General features: G+C 31.0%; 1 protein-coding gene and 1 long non-coding RNA gene across 3 annotated transcripts in view; one reads left to right on the top strand and one right to left on the bottom strand.

Annotated features, from left to right (window-relative positions):
* LOC119605296 overlaps nucleotides 1-18,022 on the bottom strand; it is a 186,706-nt gene that overhangs the window by 114,759 nt on the left and 53,925 nt on the right. The window contains exon 3 of the long non-coding RNA XR_005231575.1: nucleotides 3,601-3,618. This is a non-coding gene — a long non-coding RNA (uncharacterized LOC119605296). The remainder of the gene's footprint in view (nucleotides 1-3,600; nucleotides 3,619-18,022) is intronic.
* LOC119605295 (uncharacterized protein DDB_G0271670) overlaps nucleotides 1-18,022 on the top strand; it is a 118,513-nt gene that overhangs the window by 52,817 nt on the left and 47,674 nt on the right. The window lies entirely within an intron of this gene.

The following is an 18,022-nucleotide window of genomic DNA, read 5'->3' as shown; positions in this document are numbered from 1 at the left end:
TCATAAAGAAACTTTTATGTTGAATTTTACCTTAATTCCAAACTATTTAAGCAATTTATTGATAAAAAAACAAATTTTCTCAATGAAGCTTTATATAAGAGTATAGGTCAAACATGGGCCGATCCTCATTAAATTTGGGAAAAGGATATATTTTTAAATAACAGTTAGTTTTGTTGAGTTTCATTGCGATACAAATGGTTACAAGTCAATTTTAGACGTTTAAGACATTTTTTGAAGGGGGGTTTGTATGGGGGCTAAGGTCAAATAAGGGCCGATCATTACGGAAATCATTTATACTTATATAAAACTTATTTGTGCCAATTTTTAGAGAGATAATAGTATATTTGACGTAATTATGGCATAAAAAGCCCAAATCGGGAGGTACGGTTGTATGGGGGCTAGGTGAAATAATGGACCGATTTCAACCATTTTCAATAGGCTTCGTCCCTGTGCCAAAAAACATGCTTGGTTCAAATTACATCAAATTATCTTGAAAATTGCGGCCTGTACCTTGCGCACAAGGTTTACATGGACAGCCAGCCAGCTGGACAGACGGACGGACGGACATGTTTTAATCGATTAAAAAAATGATTCTGAATCGATCGGTATACTATAAGGTGGGTGTACGACCAATATTTTTGTGTGTTACAAACATCAGCACAAACGTATAATACCCTCCTCACTATAGTGGTGTAGGGTATAAAAACAACAAAATTTTGGGTGTATAAGCTGTGTTTTGTGTAAAAGAAGTGAAAAATCTTAAGTTGAATGATACAACCGGCAAAACGTGATTGTACAAATGCCACCTACCGCTAAACAACACGCATACTGGGGAGAAAAATCAAAAATTTTTGAAAATCACTAACAAGTACACAGCTAAAAACTTGCAGATTTACTTACTTCAAGATATACATTTTTGTAGTATTTATTTACTAAGAAAAGGCATAATATTTTGAAGTGAGTAAGCGACTGAATGGTCATTGAAAGTTTTTTTGTTAACTGAACAGTTGTTGTTTATGTTTTAACTTCTTTCGCGGTGGTAAATGCTGTGGTGATGCTGTTTACAGCTCAGTTTTTTTTTTTGGGCTTACAGCAACCGAAACTGTAAGTAATGAGTAAATCTTAACAGCGAAAACAGCCACAGCAAGTAAAATAAGTAACTAGCAGACGGACAAATGGACGGGCTGCTTATTTGTGGCAAAAAAAAAAAAAATAACAGCATATGATTTACTTTCTCCATCAGTTGATATAATTTGAACTTTCAAAGTTGAAGCTTTTTTTCTTTTGGATTGTATGATGTTGTTTTTACAAGTACATTATTATTATTTAAGTTGAGACAAACCAAAATTGCAAGTATAAATAATTTATACTGTGTTTTGGGAAATTGGAGTAAAATTGAAAAAAGTGAATGTTTTTATGTTCCCTATATTTTGGTGTTTTTTAATTAAAAAATTTTAAAATTTTTTTGAGAAAGATAGAGAAACAATCGGTTAGTGACTAAGACGAATGATGTGTCATTTATTTGAAGAGATTTTTCTGTTGAAATGAATTTTTGTTACAAATTATGCATGAAAATCTTGCTGCACAAATTTTCAAATCATTTCAGTTTATTCATAATAAAGATAATGATTATGAATAAACTGAAATGATTTGAAAATTTGTGCACCAAGATTTTGTTTAAACACTTTTTATTATCTTAATATGATCCCTTATAAAATTTTATTTAGCAAAAAAAAGTTCCCGGAATATTTGCGAAAAAAACCTAAGTTGGATAGTTTTTGATTAAAAGTAAATGAAAAATATTTTCATATAGTTTGTTTATACTTAAATTTAATGAAATATTTTATTACTTCAAATATTAATAAAACAAATTCTTGAAATATTCGCGAAAAAATATGAATCTCAAAATAATTCTTTTGCATTTCTTTTATACGATTTAATTCTAGGAATGTACGAGAGAAAATGTTCGAAATGTCAAACGATTCATTTGAAGTCAATGAAATTCTAAGAATATTAAACATTTTTAACAAAAACTTATTTATTTTAAATCAAATAAAAATAATGAATAAAGTTCTTAGAATATTCGCGAAAAGTTTGCATGCTAAACTATTTGTTATGATTTAAACATAAATACATTTAAAATGTTCAGACTATTGAAAAGCCTACAGGCCAAATATGTCATGGACTTAATATAGTCGGTATTCTCCAAACGATTGAGCAGATTATAGCCCAAATAAGATATCAGATAAAAAGAAAGACTATAGCCTAGACTACAGATCAGAATATAAACAATACTATAGATCAAAATACAGTTCAAACTATAGACCAGACTATATAACGGTCCAGAATATAGACAGACAGAATATGATCTAGACTATAGCCAAGACTATAGAGCAGACCCATAGACTTGACTATAGACCAGACAATAGAAACGACAACAGACCAGACTATAGACAATACTATATATCCGAGTATAGACCAAAATATAGATAATAATATGTAGACAAGACTACAGACCAGAATATAGAACACACTATAAGAAAGACTATAAACCTGACTATAGATCAGATTATAAACCAGTCTATAGACCATACTATACACCAATCTGTCGACCAGACCATGGACAAGACTATAGACCGGAATATAGACCAGATTATAGACCAGAATATAGGCCACAGTACAGAAAAGACTACAGATCAGTCTATAGACTAGTCTATATATCAGATTAAACACCACACTATAGACAAGAATGTAGACCAGATTATAGACTTGACTATAAACCAAACTATAGACCATAGAACGCACTATAGACCAGATTAAAGAATATAGACCAAAATATAGCTCATTCTTTAGGCCTGAATACAGACCAGACTAGGCTATAAATCTGTCTATATACCATGCTATAGACCAGCCTATATATAAGACAAGATCGCAGACTATTGACAAAACTATAAATCTGACTATAGACATTATTATAGACCTGACTATAAACCTGACTATAGACCTAACTATAGGCCAAACTATACCCCAGACTATAGACTATTCTATAGATCAGTCGTTATAACATTTTAAAGACCAGACTATAGACCAGACTACAGACTAGACCACAGACTATACTATAGTCCAGCCTATAGATAAGATCCCAGACTATTGACAAAACTATAGATCTGGCTATAGACCTGTCAATAGACTAGTCTATGGATTAAACTAACTATAAACTATACACCAGACTATACTATAACTATAAACTATACACCAGATAAGGCTACAGACCACATTATAGACTTATCTATAGAACAGTCGTTAGACCATTCTAGAGACTAAACTAAAGAGCGGATCATATACTAGACTATAAACCAGACTATAGTCTGGAGACCTGACTATAGATTAGACTACATACCAGACTATTGACATTACTATAAAGCAGAGAATAGACTATAGTGCTGAATACAGTTCAAACTACAGTCCAGATTATAGACCAGCCTGTAGTTCAGACTAATTTTAATAAATTAATCACTTATACAATTTACATAATTCTCTGTATATTTAGTGTCACTTAAAGATTTACTAAAGATTATTTATTACAAAAATAATACTTACAACATCAATTTGTTTTTCCTGAAACAAAAAAAAACTGAGTCATTAATTATAACTAAAAAATAGATAGTTAATAATAAATAATATTGTGTTTAAAACACATACTAATCACCTAACTATGTGGGTGTTTTTTTTTTTTTCTCAAAAACTATTTAGTTTATTATTAAACAATTTGTTAACATGTGTGTAATTTGTTTTTAAAAAAAATAAGTAACTTATACATAAATAATATGCTAATTGTTTAAGCCACCTCTCCTGCTGTTTATTTTATATACTTTTTAACAGATTTTTCTACTACCAACAAAATCTTGTCACGAGTCTTAAAATTTGTGATTTGTTATTTAACTAATTTAACAATAACAAAAGTTGAGAAAACAAATTTATGTTGTTTAAACAATTTCATGGCAGTTTAAACAAAATACAAATTAACAATAACAATCATACAAGTATTTAGTATTTAGTGTTAAAAAAAACACTATAAAACATTTAATTTAAATTTATTTGTTAAACAAATTTTTCTGTTTCTATATAAAGAAAAATGTAGATGTTATAGAAAATGACACAAGGTTATTTCCGTTTAGCTAATGGGCCATTTAAAAGTCATATTAGAAAAGTAAACTGTCATATATTATTCGGAGTCAATGTTATAAATTTTAATCCATTTTGTGGGTGCCAGGGCTTAAAAAACCAGTAGTAGTTTATAATATATTACTTTACAGTTTGTTAGTAGGCTTTTAAAACTCTTAATGGTTTTTTTAAAAATGGCACATGTCATTTACTTTTTAAATTATGTCTCCAAGTATTAGTTTAACCATTTTAATGTTTTACTAAATTGCTGGGGGTTTTTTTAATTACTTAAATATGATCTTTTTTATTATTAATTTTACCTTGATACCATTTTGTTTTAATAATTACCCACTTGTAAATTATTATAATTAAAGTCTAAATATGTGCCAAAATATTTTTTTAATTTTTTTTTTCATAAAAATATTAATTTTTATTTTCTTTTTTTTTTCTTCTTTTTTAGGTATGTATCTCTAACATTGAAACTAATATTAGTTTAAAATCTGTTTGTAATGTAATAAGGGGTAAGTTTTAAATAAATATTAAAATAACTGTCAGTTAAACTGTGGTTTAATGAAGAAAATAAAAAATTTTTAAATTTGTTGAACTATACTAGAGACAACTGTGCAGGCTATATTCCAGACTAGACTATAGATTAAACTATATACCAGACTATATACTGAACTATAGACTAGACTATAAACTAGACTATGAACTAGAATATGGACTATCCTACATGCTAGACTATATACGAGACTATGGAATACATTACAGACTTGGCTAGAATGTAGACTATAAACTAGACTATGGACTAGAGTAGACTATAGATTATACTATATACCAGACTATATTATAGACTTGGCTTGACTATAGACTATGTTATAGACTAGGCTAGACTCTAGACTAGACTATAGACTAGACTATAGACGAGACTATAGACGAGACTATAGACTAGACTATAGACTAGACTATAGACTAGACTATAGACTAGATTATAGACTAGACTATAGACTAGACTATAGACTAGACTATAGACTAGACTATAGACTAGACTATAGACTAGACTATAGACTAGACTATAGACTAGACTATAGACTAGACTATAGACTAGACTATAGACTAGACTATAGACTAGACTATAGACTAGACTAAAGACTAGACTAGACTATAGACTAGACTATAGACTAGACTATAGACTAGACTATAGACTAGTCTATAGACTAGACTAGACTAGTCTATAGACTAGACTATAAACTAGGCTATAGACTAGACTATAGACTAGACTATAGACTAGGCTATAGACTAGACTATAGACTAGACTATAGACTAGACTATAGACTAGACTATAGACTAGACTATAGACTAGACTATAGACTAGACTATGACTATAGACTAGACTATAGACTAGACTATAGACTAGACTATAGACTAGACTATAGACTAGACTATAGACTAGACTAGACTATAGACTAGACTATAGACTAGACTATAGACTAGACTATAGACTAGACTATAGACTAGACTATAGACTAGACTATAGACTAGACTATAGACTAGACTATAGACTAGACTATAGACTAGACTATAGACTAGACTATAGACTAGTCTATAGACTAGTCTATAGACCAGACTATAGTCTAGTCTATAGACTAGACTATAGACTAGACTATAGACTAGACTAGACTATAGACTAGACTATAGACTAGACTATAGACCAGACTATAGACTAGACTATAGACTAGACTATAGACCAGACTATAGACTAGACTATAGACTAGACTATAGACTAGACTATAGACTAGACTAGACTATAGACTAGACTATAGACTAGACTATAGACTAGACTATAGACCAGACTATAGACTAGACTATAGACTAGACTATAGACCAGATTATAGACTAGACTATAGACTATATAGACTAGACTATAGACTAGACTATAGACTAGACTATAGACTAGACTATAGACTAGACTATAGCGTAGGAGAGGCTTTAGCTAAGACCACAGCCTAAACTATAGTGTGGGCTTTTAAAAAAATCGTTTAAGAAATTTGCTATTGTTACCTCATCTTTAATTTCTCATTGATTTGATACTTTAAAATCCTCCACCAAAAACCGAAAAAAAATGCTTTTACCAAACTGATTACTTAGTTCCACCACAACTATAATTCAATCTACAAAATGATGTAAAGAAATAAAAAAAAACTCTTATATCACACATCTCCCACCATCAATTTTTCTAACAGAAAAATTTACAAATGCATTATATGTTGTCTTCTTTCTAATAAACAACAAATTGTTAAACATTATTACAACTACAAGAAATCCACTTTACTATAAGCGCTTTTCAATCAACTTCAAAAACTCTTCAGAAAGCACTTATCAAATATAAAATTGAAAAGAAAAAAAATTATACTCATTCGCGCAATATCTAGATACAAAGCAATTGAAATTTACAATTTTACATAGATTGAGTTGGCGTTTAATAGAGTTTTTACTTGTATTAGGCAGTGGAGTAGTTTTTGGTGTCTTTCTTCTAGCAATTTATTATGAATGAAGTTTATGATTATGGCTAAAATAACAAAATATTGGCATCATGATTAGACATTATACATACACTTATGTATGTATATTATTGCCAATACTTGAAGATTTGATTTTCTCATTATTTCAATACAAACGTACCAAAAACTATGTAACTAAAACTCTTACTTGTTTCCCCCTAAAGTTAAAATAATATTGTTTGAAAAAAACTAAAAATTTCACTTTCATTTTTTAGCCTCCAGTTATAAATAAAACAGTCTTCAAAACAAAAATCTTCAAACAATTGAAATTATTTGATGATTTGACTTTATGTTTGTCGTTCGATTTATTTTTATTTAGATTTTTTTTCGTTTTACAGCGAGGGGGAATAAAACTGTATGTTTAACAAGATCTGTCAGTAATAAAATGCTGGCCATAATGAGTGTTTTTTTTTTCGTATGTCTTTAATACGTGCTTTATGTGTGTGTTTTTTTAAAGAAATATTTATGCTTTTGTTAAAAATTTATGGAACAAAGACATCAATAAACCTTAAGATTTTATGTAAATCAGGAAATGTAAATATTTGTTTTATTACTATGTGAAAAAATTGCTTAAGATATCTTTTGATTTGTTTACAAATTTAACAATTTATAGGCTGAAATTTAAATAAATTTTATAAAATTAGTAGAAATTTTATGATTTTTAGCGGTTTTCAAAAGGGACTATAGATTAGACTATACATCAAGTTATAGATCAAACTATAAAAATGCAATATACCGGACTATAGACAAGAATACATTCCAGACTATACAACAGACTACAAAGCAGCCTATATATAAGACTATAGACCAGACTACATTCCAGAGTGTAGAACATAATATAGATAAGACCAATTTATAGATCATAATATAGACCAGATTATACACCAGACTACAGACCAGTACATAGACTAGACTGTAGATTAACCTGTAGACCAAACTATTGACCAGACTATATACCAGATTATAGTCCTGAATATAGAACTATCTATAGACCAGACTATAGACAATGCTATAGACTAGACTATAGAACAGACTAAAGACCAAATTATAGACCAGATTATAGTCGAGAATATACAACAGACTATAGACAAGAATACAAACCAGATTACACACCCAACTATATCCCACACTATAGATCAGACTGATTAAAGAACAAACTATAGATCAGACTATAGAACAAACTATAAAGCAGACTATAGACCTGACTATAGACCAAACTATAGAAAAAACTATAGATCAGACCATAGCCCAGACTATATACTAAACTAATGGCCATACTAAAGACCAGACCATAGTTCAGAATATAGACCAGACTATAGACCAGACTTTAAACTACACAATAGATCTGTCTATAGACCATTGTACGGATCAAACTATTGGCCAAAATACAGACCCAACTATAGACCAGTCTATAGATTAGTCTTTAGACCAGACCATAGATCAGACTACAGACTAGAAACTAGATTATAGACCAGACTATAGATTAGACTACCGGCTAGACTATAGACTAGATTATAGACCAGATACTAACCAGACTATAGACACTGACTGTACAAGACTATAGAGCAGATAGAGCAGAATATAGACAGAACTATAAACCAAACTGTAGACAAAACTATAGGCAACTCTATAGATTAGACTAAAGACTAGACTATAGACCAGATTATAGACCAAACTATAAACCACACTATATCGACCAGACCATTGACCAGGATATAGATCAGAATATAGAACAGATTATAGACCAGACTATAGACAACACCATACATCATACTATAGACCAGACTATTGATTATAGATCAGACTATAGACCAAACTATGGACCAAACTATAGACCAGACTATAGATCGGACTATAGACCAAACTATGGACCAAACTATAGACCAGACTATAGATCAGACTATAGACCAGACTATAAATTATAGATCAGACTATAAACCCCACTTTAGAGTAGACTATTGACCGAGTGATAGACCAGACCATTGACAGGACTATAGATCAGACTTTATACCAGACTATAGACCAGACTATAAATCAGACTACAGACCACACTATAGACTAGACTATAGACCAGGCTATAGACCAGACCATTGAACAGAATATAGATCAGACTATAGACCAGACTATAGATCAGACTATAAATTATGGATCAAACTATAGACAAAACTATAGACCAGGCTATAGATCAGACTATAGACCAGACTATAGACCACACTATAGACTAGACTATAGACCAGGCGATAGACCAGACCGTTGATCCGAATATAGATCAGACTATAGACCAGACAAAAGACCAGACTATAGACCAAACTATAGACTATAGACAAAACTATAGACCAGACTATACACCAGACTATAGTTCAGACTATATACCAGACTATAGATCATACTATAGACCAGACGATAGACCACACTATAGACTAGATTGTATACCAGGCTGTAAACCAGACGATAGACCACACTATAGACCACACTTTAGATCAGACTATAGACCACGCTATAGACCATACTATAGACCAGACTACAGAATATGGATTAAACTATAGACCAAGCTATAGACCAGTCTAAAGATCAAGATTATTACATTATCATCTTGACTTTAGTCGCGTCCATTGTCTGGATTTTAGTTGTCATTAATCTGGTCCACAGTCTTGTCTATACTCTATGTTACAGTTTGGATTATAGTCTTTTTTATGGTATTTATTATATTTTTTTAGTTTTCTTATTTTCTTTAGACTTTCTTGTAAATGTGAGATAATTAGACATTTCCGTGAAGTATCACTTATTTAATTCTTTCAAATTGTTATTAATTAAAATTATCAATAATATACTTTAACCATATTGAAGATAAATAAAACTATTTCCGAAAGAGAATGTCGAAGTAATCAAACACCTCTTTGATCAAGCACGCTAACATAATTGCCTCAAAGCGAACTTTGTTCAATTTTACTAAGTATTTCTTTTAATAGTTTTCGAATCAATTAATTTGTTATAATTATTTTGAATGCTATTAATACTTCTCAAGAAAAAAGTTTCTAAAGAAATGTCTAAAAAAAAAACTTTTACTTTTTTTGAAAATAATTATTATTTTCTAAACAAAAAGATAGTAAAACAAAAGAAGTTTTTTTGTATAAATTCGTTTTCGTTTGAAACTAAAACATTACATTAAAAAATAATTTAAAACTAAAACTGAAAAAAAAATTAAGATGCTGCCAAAAAGGTAATTAAAGAGAGAAACAAACCTAAATTAAAATAACAAACATTAAAGAAGAAAACCAGTAGTAGTTACAAAGAAAACCAAAAGTAATTAAGAAATAAGCGAAAGAAAAACAAAAAAGTCTATAAAATAAAAGCAAAAGTAATTAAGCTGTAAATGGGAATACAACTGAAAATAAGCTGCAAATAAATATAAAACAAAAAAATTATAAAAAAAAAATTATGAAAATTCACATAAATAAAAATTATTATAAAAAACTTAAAAAAACGTAGGGGTTAACAAACCATTATTTAAAAAATAGTAAATAAAATTATTGTTTTTCTTAATGTTGAAAAATATATTTCAACGCCTTAAGTTTTATTTTTAACTATTTCATTTTGTTTTCATTTATCTGATTTTTTTTTATTGAAACCGACAAACAAGCATTTAAACATTATAATAAAAAAACAAACAAAAAAATATATATATAAATATTGATGAGTGTTTATTGAAGCAGTGAATGGTTTAAATGGATGAATGAATGAATGTATGACAGAGTATGCTGTTGTTATATTTGAACCACATAATTTATGTCTGAAAAAAAAAAAAAGGTTTTCAAGTTACAGCAGCAATTGTTGCATTCACACTATGGTTTATAAACCGAAAACAATAGTAATAACATTTAATTAATTTTTATCTGAACATTAATTTTTAGTTTTCATTTCAATCAAACTCGGCTCAACATCTTAGGAGAATTATCAATTGACAGATTGTTATTTTAAGTTACGAGTTTTTGGTTTTATTTACGAGTACAAATAAAAAATATTGTCATTTGTTGGAAAAGTATGCAGAGATTCTTAAGCCTTCTTTTAGGGGTTTTAGAAGATCGAAACTTAAGCCTCGCCTATTTTCGCTTCATGATTATATACAGCCTACACTATAATTGAAATATTCTGTACTCTGACTATAGCCTCTTCTATAGTCTGGTGTATAGTATAATCTGGTCCATAGTATGACCTATAGACTGGTCTAGAGCCTGGAATATACAATAGTTCCTAGTGTGGTCTACAGCTTGAACTATAGACTGATCTAAAGGTTGGACTATATTCTATATTCTGGATTACAGCCTGGTCTACATTCTGTACTTTAGTCTGGTCTATAGACTGATCTATAGTATGGGTAAGAATCTGGAATATACTCTAGTCTCTAGTTTGTTCTGCAGTCTGATCTATAGAATGGAGTTATAGTCTATATTGTGGAATATATTCTGATACATAGTCTGGTATAGCCAATAGCCTGGTCTAGAGTCTGAAATATATTCTAGTATATAGCATGGTCTGTAGTCTGGTCTATAGTCTAGAATATAGTCTGGTGAACAGTATGGACTATAGTCTATATTATGGACTATAATCTGATCTATTGCCTGAACAATAGTCTGGGCTAGAGTATGGAATATACTCTATTCTCTAGTATGGTCTATAGTCTGAATTATAGTCTGGTCTATAGTCTGGTCTATAGTCTGGTCTATAGTCTGGTCTATAGTCTGGTCTATAGTCTGGTCTATAGTCTGGACTATAGTCTGGACTATATATAGTCTGGACTATACTTAGTTTGAACTATAGTCTGGACTATAGTCTGGTCTATAGTTTGGACTATAGTCTGGACTATAGTCTGGTCTATAGTTTGGACTATAGTCTGGTCTATAGTTTGGACTATAGTCTGGACTATAGTCTGGACTATAGTCTGGACTATAGTTTGGACTATAGTCTGGACTATAGTCTTGTCTATAGTCTTGTCTATAGTCTGGACTATAGTCTGGACTATAGTCTGGACTATAGTCTGGACTATAGTCCTGTCTATAGTCTTCTCTATAGTCTTGTCTATAGTCTTGTCTATAGTCTTGTCTAAAGTCTTGTCTATAGTCTTGTCTATAGTCTTGTCTATAGTCTTGTCTATAGTCTTGTCTATAGTTTGGACTATAGTCTGGTCTCTAGTCTGGTCTATAGTCTGGTCTATAGTCTGGTCTATAGTCTGGTCTATAGTCCGGTCTATAGTCTGGTCTATAGTCTGGTCTATAGTCTGATCTATAGTCTGGTCTATAGTCTGATCTAAAGGTTGAAATATATATTATATTCTGGACTAAAGTTTTGTGTATATGCTATAGTTTGTACTATATTTCGAATATTCTCTAGTCCACAGTCTATAGTCTGGACTATTATAGGGACTATAATTTGATGTATATTCCGGACTATAGTCTGGAACTACAGTCTATAATCTGGACTATAGTCAGGTCTATAATTTGGACTACAGTCTGGAGTATAGTCTGGGCTACTGTCTGTACTATAGTCTGGACTACAATCTTGTCTATTGTCTGGACTATAATCAGGTCTATAATCTGGCCTATAATCTGGTCTATAGTTTGGACTATAGTCTGGACTACAGTCTGGACTATATTCTGGACTAGACTAGATCAGACTATAGTCCAGTGCTATTGTCTGTAGTATAGATTGATCTATAGTCTGGACTATAACCTTATATATTGTCTGGACTATAGTCTGGTCTATAGTGTGGACTATAATCTGTATGTTCTGGTTTATAGTCTGAATTAAATGCTGGTATATAGTCTGAACTATACTATGGTATGTAGTTTGGACTAGAGTGTGGTCTATAGTATGGACTACAGTCTGGACTATTGCCTCAACTATTATCTGTCTATAGTGTCGACTATAGCCTTGCATATACTATGAACTTTTGCTTAATCTATAGTCCCATCTATTGGTTGGTTAACGTGGTAGTTCACTGCGCGTGAACAGTTAAGTAGAGTCAAAGACACTCCGTTTTGACCAGCTATAGGTGTGAATATATTCTCGAATATAAAATGTCACGTGTATACACTTGATAGTAGTATTGTCTATGAACCAGAGCATCATTTATAATCTGGAATTTATTCTAGTTAATATTCTGTCCTAAAGTCTCATCTAAATGGTCTATCCTATAGTCAATAGTCTTTATGCTCTAACAAAATTTAAAAAATTTTTAATTTTCCAAATTAAACCTAATAACATTTTGGGAACCTCAATTTCAAAGGTTTTTGTTTGAAGTTATTATTATTTTTTTCGAATTGCTTTGTTCAAATTCATTTTACTTCAAGCGAAAGTAAAAGTTTTGTGGTATATTATTATTTTAAATAGAAATACACAGTCAACATTTTACTATAATTGTATGCTTCATTTTAGTTTTTTTTTTTTTCTTCATTATTTTTTGAGTTGATCTTTCATAAAGATAGGGGTCATGTTATTGCTACCGTAACATTGTTTTATACTTTTTTTGTGGGGAAACATGTTTATTTATTTCCAATTAAAATAAAATTTCAATAAACATCATACGTTTTAACGAGTTTTTTTTTTTAAATGTTATAATTCACGGTTTATTGTTGAATTCATTTAAAGTACTAAACAAATTATTAGTTAATATTGATTTTTCACACTCTGGTTTTGTTTACTATTAAATATTATGAAGCTTAACATTACAAGGTTTGACATATGCAACTGCAAGCAATTTAAGCAAAGGAATGAATATTTTGTTCAAATAATTAATATGAATTTTAACTCTTACTTAACGTCGTAACGTCAATTTAATGTGATTTTTTTTTTTGTATTAAAACATTTAAGCACTTTTAATGATACTGTAAGTAGTATGCATTATATAATAATAAAGGGGCCATTTAGCCATGACAAGACAGACAAACAGACATTCGAAGCATGCATCCAACTAACCAACCATCCAGCCAGCCATCATGACATGTGCAATTAAAGCAATAATTTTTACGCCAATCATCTATCTACCAAGATACTCTACCATCTTTGTAGCTGGTAACACAGGCTTCCTTCCTACTTGATTATTCAATATTTAACATAACTGTTTTATGATCTGCCTGCAAATAGTTGGTATGCGAGCAAAAGTACTTAAACGTACATACATATTAGTCACTATTCGAAAATTATATGCACATCTTAAATATCAATTTGTCTCGTGTTTTTCTTTTCCCTCTCTTGAATTATTTACCGATATTATTGTAAATGTTTTCGTATTGATAAGGCTTTAAATGAAGCATTTCATTGACAAATAAGCGGCTTAAATAATTGATGATTTAAATGCAAAACACTTGTACTTTAAGATACGAGGAAGTATTTGTTCATTTAGTTGGCTTTTAGAGGAATGTGGGTTTTTGAGTGGAGTTTTTGCAAGTTTGTATCTTAAGTCTTTTGATTTTACAAATTGATTTTATGGTTGCAAATTGAAGCAGATGAAGATGGCATGAAATAGTTCTAGTTCAGTTCTAGTTCAGTTCTAGTTCAGTTCTAGTTCAGTTCTAGTTCAGTTCTAGTTCAGTTCTAGTTCAGTTCTAGTTCAGTTCTAGTTCAGTTCTAGTTCAGTTCTAGTTCAGTTCTAGTTCAGTTCTAGTTCAGTTCTAGTTCAGTTCTAGTTCAGTTCTAGTTCAGTTCTAGTTCAGTTCTAGTTCAGTTCTAGTTCAGTTCTAGTTCAGTTCTAGTTCAGTTCTAGTTCAGTTCTAGTTCAGTTCTAGTTCAGTTCTAGTTCAGTTCTAGTTCAGTTCTAGTTCAGTTCTAGTTCAGTTCTAGTTCAGTTCTAGTTCAGTTCTAGTTCAGTTCTAGTTCAGTTCTAGTTCAGTTCTAGTTCAGTTCTAGTTCAGTTCTAGTTCAGTTCTAGTTCAGTTCTAGTTCAGTTCTAGTTCAGTTCTAGTTCAGTTCTAGTTCAGTTCTAGTTCAGTTCTAGTTCAGTTCTAGTTCAGTTCTAGTTCAGTTCTAGTTCAGTTCTAGTTCAGTTCTAGTTCAGTTTAGTTCAGTTCTAGTTCAGTTCTAGTCAGTTCAGTTCTAGTTCAGTTCTAGTTCAGTTCTAGTTCAGTTCTAGTTCAGTTCTAGTTCAGTTCTAGTTCAGTTCTAGTTCAGTTCTAGTTCAGTTAGTTCAGTTCTAGTTCAGTTCTAGTTCAGTTCAGTTCAGTTCTAGTTCAATTCTAGTTCATTCTAGTTCAGTTCTAGTTCAGTTCTAGTTCAGTTCTAGTTCAGTTCTAGTTCAGTTCTAGTTCAGTTCTAGTTCAGTTCTAGTTCAGTTCTAGTTCAGTTCTAGTTCAGTTCTAGTTCAGTTCTAGTTCAGTTCTAGTTCAGTTCTAGTTCAGTTCTAGTTCAGTTCTAGTTCAGTTCTAGTTCAGTTCTAGTTCAGTTCTAGTTCAGTTCTAGTTCAGTTCTAGTTCAGTTCTAGTTCAGTTCTAGTTCAGTTCTAGTTCAGTTCTAGTTCAGTTCTAGTTCAGTTCTAGTTCAGTTCTAGTTCAGTTCTAGTTCAGTTCTAGTTCAGTTCTAGTTCAGTTCTAGTTCAGTTCTAGTTCAGTTCTAGTTCAGTTCTAGTTCAGTTCTAGTTCAGTTCTAGTTCAGTTCTAGTTCAGTTCTAGTTCAGTTCTAGTCAGTTCTAGTTCAGTTCTAGTTCAGTTCTAGTCAGTTCTAGTTCAGTTCTAGTTCAGTTCTAGTTCAGTTCTAGTTCAGTTCTAGTTCAGTTCTAGTCAGTTCTAGTTCAGTTCTAGTTCAGTTCTAGTTCAGTTCTAGTTCAGTTTCTAGTTCAGTTCTAGTTCAGTTCTAGTTCAGTTCTAGTTCAGTTCTAGTTCAGTTCTAGTTCAGTTCTAGTTCAGTTCAGTTCTAGTTCAGTTCTAGTTCAGTTCTAGTTCAGTTCTAGTTCAGTTCTAGTTCAGTTCTAGTTCAGTTCTAGTTCAGTTCTAGTTCAGTTCTAGTTCAGTTCTAGTTCAGTTCTAGTTCAGTTCTAGTTCAGTTCTAGTTCAGTTCTAGTTCAGTTCTAGTTCAGTTCTAGTTCAGTTCTAGTTCAGTTTCTAGTTCAGTTCTAGTTCAGTTCTAGTTCAGTTCTAGTTCAGTTCTAGTTCAGTTTCTAGTTCAGTTCTAGTCAGTTCTAGTTCAGTTCTAGTTCAGTTCTAGTTCAGTTCTAGTTCAGTTCTAGTTCAGTTCTAGTTCAGTTCTAGTTCAGTTTAGTTCAGTTCTAGTTCAGTTCTAGTTCAGTTCTAGTTCAGTTCTAGTTCAGTTCTAGTTCAGTTCTAGTTCAGTTCTAGTTCAGTTCTAGTTCAGTTCTAGTTCAGTTCTAGTTCAGTTCTAGTTCAGTTCTAGTTCAGTTCTAGTTCAGTTCTAGTTCAGTTCTAGTTCAGTTCTAGTTCAGTTCTAGTTCAGTTCTAGTTCAGTTCTAGTTCAGTTCTAGTTCAGTTCTAGTTCAGTTCTAGTTCAGTTCTAGTTCAGTTCTAGTTCAGTTCTAGTTCAGTTCTAGTTCAGTTCTAGTTCAGTTCTAGTTCAGTTCTAGTTCAGTTCTAGTTCAGTTCTAGTTCAGTCTAGTTCAGTTCTAGTTCAGTTCTAGTTCAGTTCTAGTTCTTAGTTCAGTTCTAGTTCAGTTCTAGTTCAGTTCTAGTTCAGTTCTAGTTCAGTTCTAGTTCAGTTCTAATTCAGTTCTAGTTCAGTTCTAGTTCAGTTCTAGTTCAGTTCTAGTTCAGTTCTAGTTCAGTTCTAGTTCAGTTCTAGTTCAGTTCTAGTTCAGTTCTAGTTCAGTTCTAGTTCAGTTCTAGTTCAGTTCTAGTTCAGTTCTAGTTCAGTTCTAGTTCAGTTCTAGTTCAGTTCTAGCTCAGTTCTAATTCAGTTCTAATTCAGTTCTAGTTCAGTTCTAGTTCAGTTCTAGTTCAGTTCTAGTTCAGTTCTAGCTCAGTTCTAATTCAGTTCTAATTCAGTTCTAGTTCAGTTCTAGTTCAGTAAAACATGATTTCAAATAACGGAGTTTTAAACAAAAGCAATACAGGAACTTCATTGATATTTTTCTTTTCCTTTTCGCAAGTTTTTTTTAGAAAATTTATTTCAAATTTGTAAAAAGATCGTTAAAATTCATAACCGGATACTAAAGTATAGATTTATTTTATTATTCCACATAAACATTGACTTCTTCTTTTCTTATGCTTCTAAAATATATAGCATATAAAGTAAAATAAACTTTCCGCCTTAAAAAAACACTTTCTTTTCTAAATCATTTACATCTCTCTTATTAAAAAATAAAAATAATTTATATAGATGAAGCAAAAATAAAAAAAGAAATTGAAATTTTTAAGCAAAAAGGCAAACAAACCTTTAAAACAGAATTTAATAATTTATTGCACATCAAAGGTGCTTTGCATACTAAAACTGTTAGAAGCAAAAAGCCAACTACTCTTAAACATTATTTTTTGCAAAATAACCGAAAAACAGTAATTTCTAAAAGCCCGGGAAAAAACTATTAAAAAAATGAGGAAAAAAAATACTTTATCTCATGTTTAGAATAGTTAAAATCAAATTATAGAGTAAAAACTGTTAACACTTGTTTTGTTGACGCTTTTATTATTACTCCTCTGACGCTATGATGTTGCTGCTGTTGTAAACATTAAAGTCAACAACAGCAACAACAACAGACCTGTATGTTGTTAACTTGGCTGTTTGTATGAAACAAATTTTTACTTTAGCCAAAGTTTTTTACTGGTTCGTAGGCAGACAAATGCTTTGGCATACAAATGTGGTTCATTTGGTCACTAGGGCAGGCACGTACTAAACTAGAAACTTTTAACAGCAGAAAAAGAGACAGAAAAACCAAATGAAACGAAAAAAACACCATCTACTTAAACTTAACATTCAAGTGAACATGTTAAGATAGATTTAGAGTTTTTTCCCTCTTTTCTATACTATAAAGCATACATACATTATAAATAGGTATAGAGATCGAAAGAAGGACAGACAGACGAACGACAGACGTACACATCTTGCAAAGTGTTTGTGGCAACAAAATTGTTACAAATTATAATTCACCCAACAATTGTGGGAGAAGAATATAAAAAAGCCAGTCATAGTGTTTTAAACAGCTAAAGGAAGGTTTTTTTCTTTTTGGTTTTTTTTTAACAATAATGGTAACACAACTTGCAACAGCAGTTCTATGCAAATTGTGGGTAATTTATTTAAGTAAACTTAAGTTAACTGCACTCAACGAAAAGATAGAAAGACAGACAGACGGACGAATAGACAAA

Source organism: Lucilia sericata, unplaced genomic scaffold (genome assembly GCF_015586225.1).
Source record: "Lucilia sericata isolate MDLA Ls3-8-SP2 unplaced genomic scaffold, ASM1558622v1 Contig000471F_arrow, whole genome shotgun sequence".
NCBI lineage: Eukaryota > Metazoa > Arthropoda > Insecta > Diptera > Calliphoridae > Lucilia > Lucilia sericata.
Note: the sequence above shows the minus strand (reverse complement) of the source record. Positions and strands in the feature narration are given on the sequence as shown.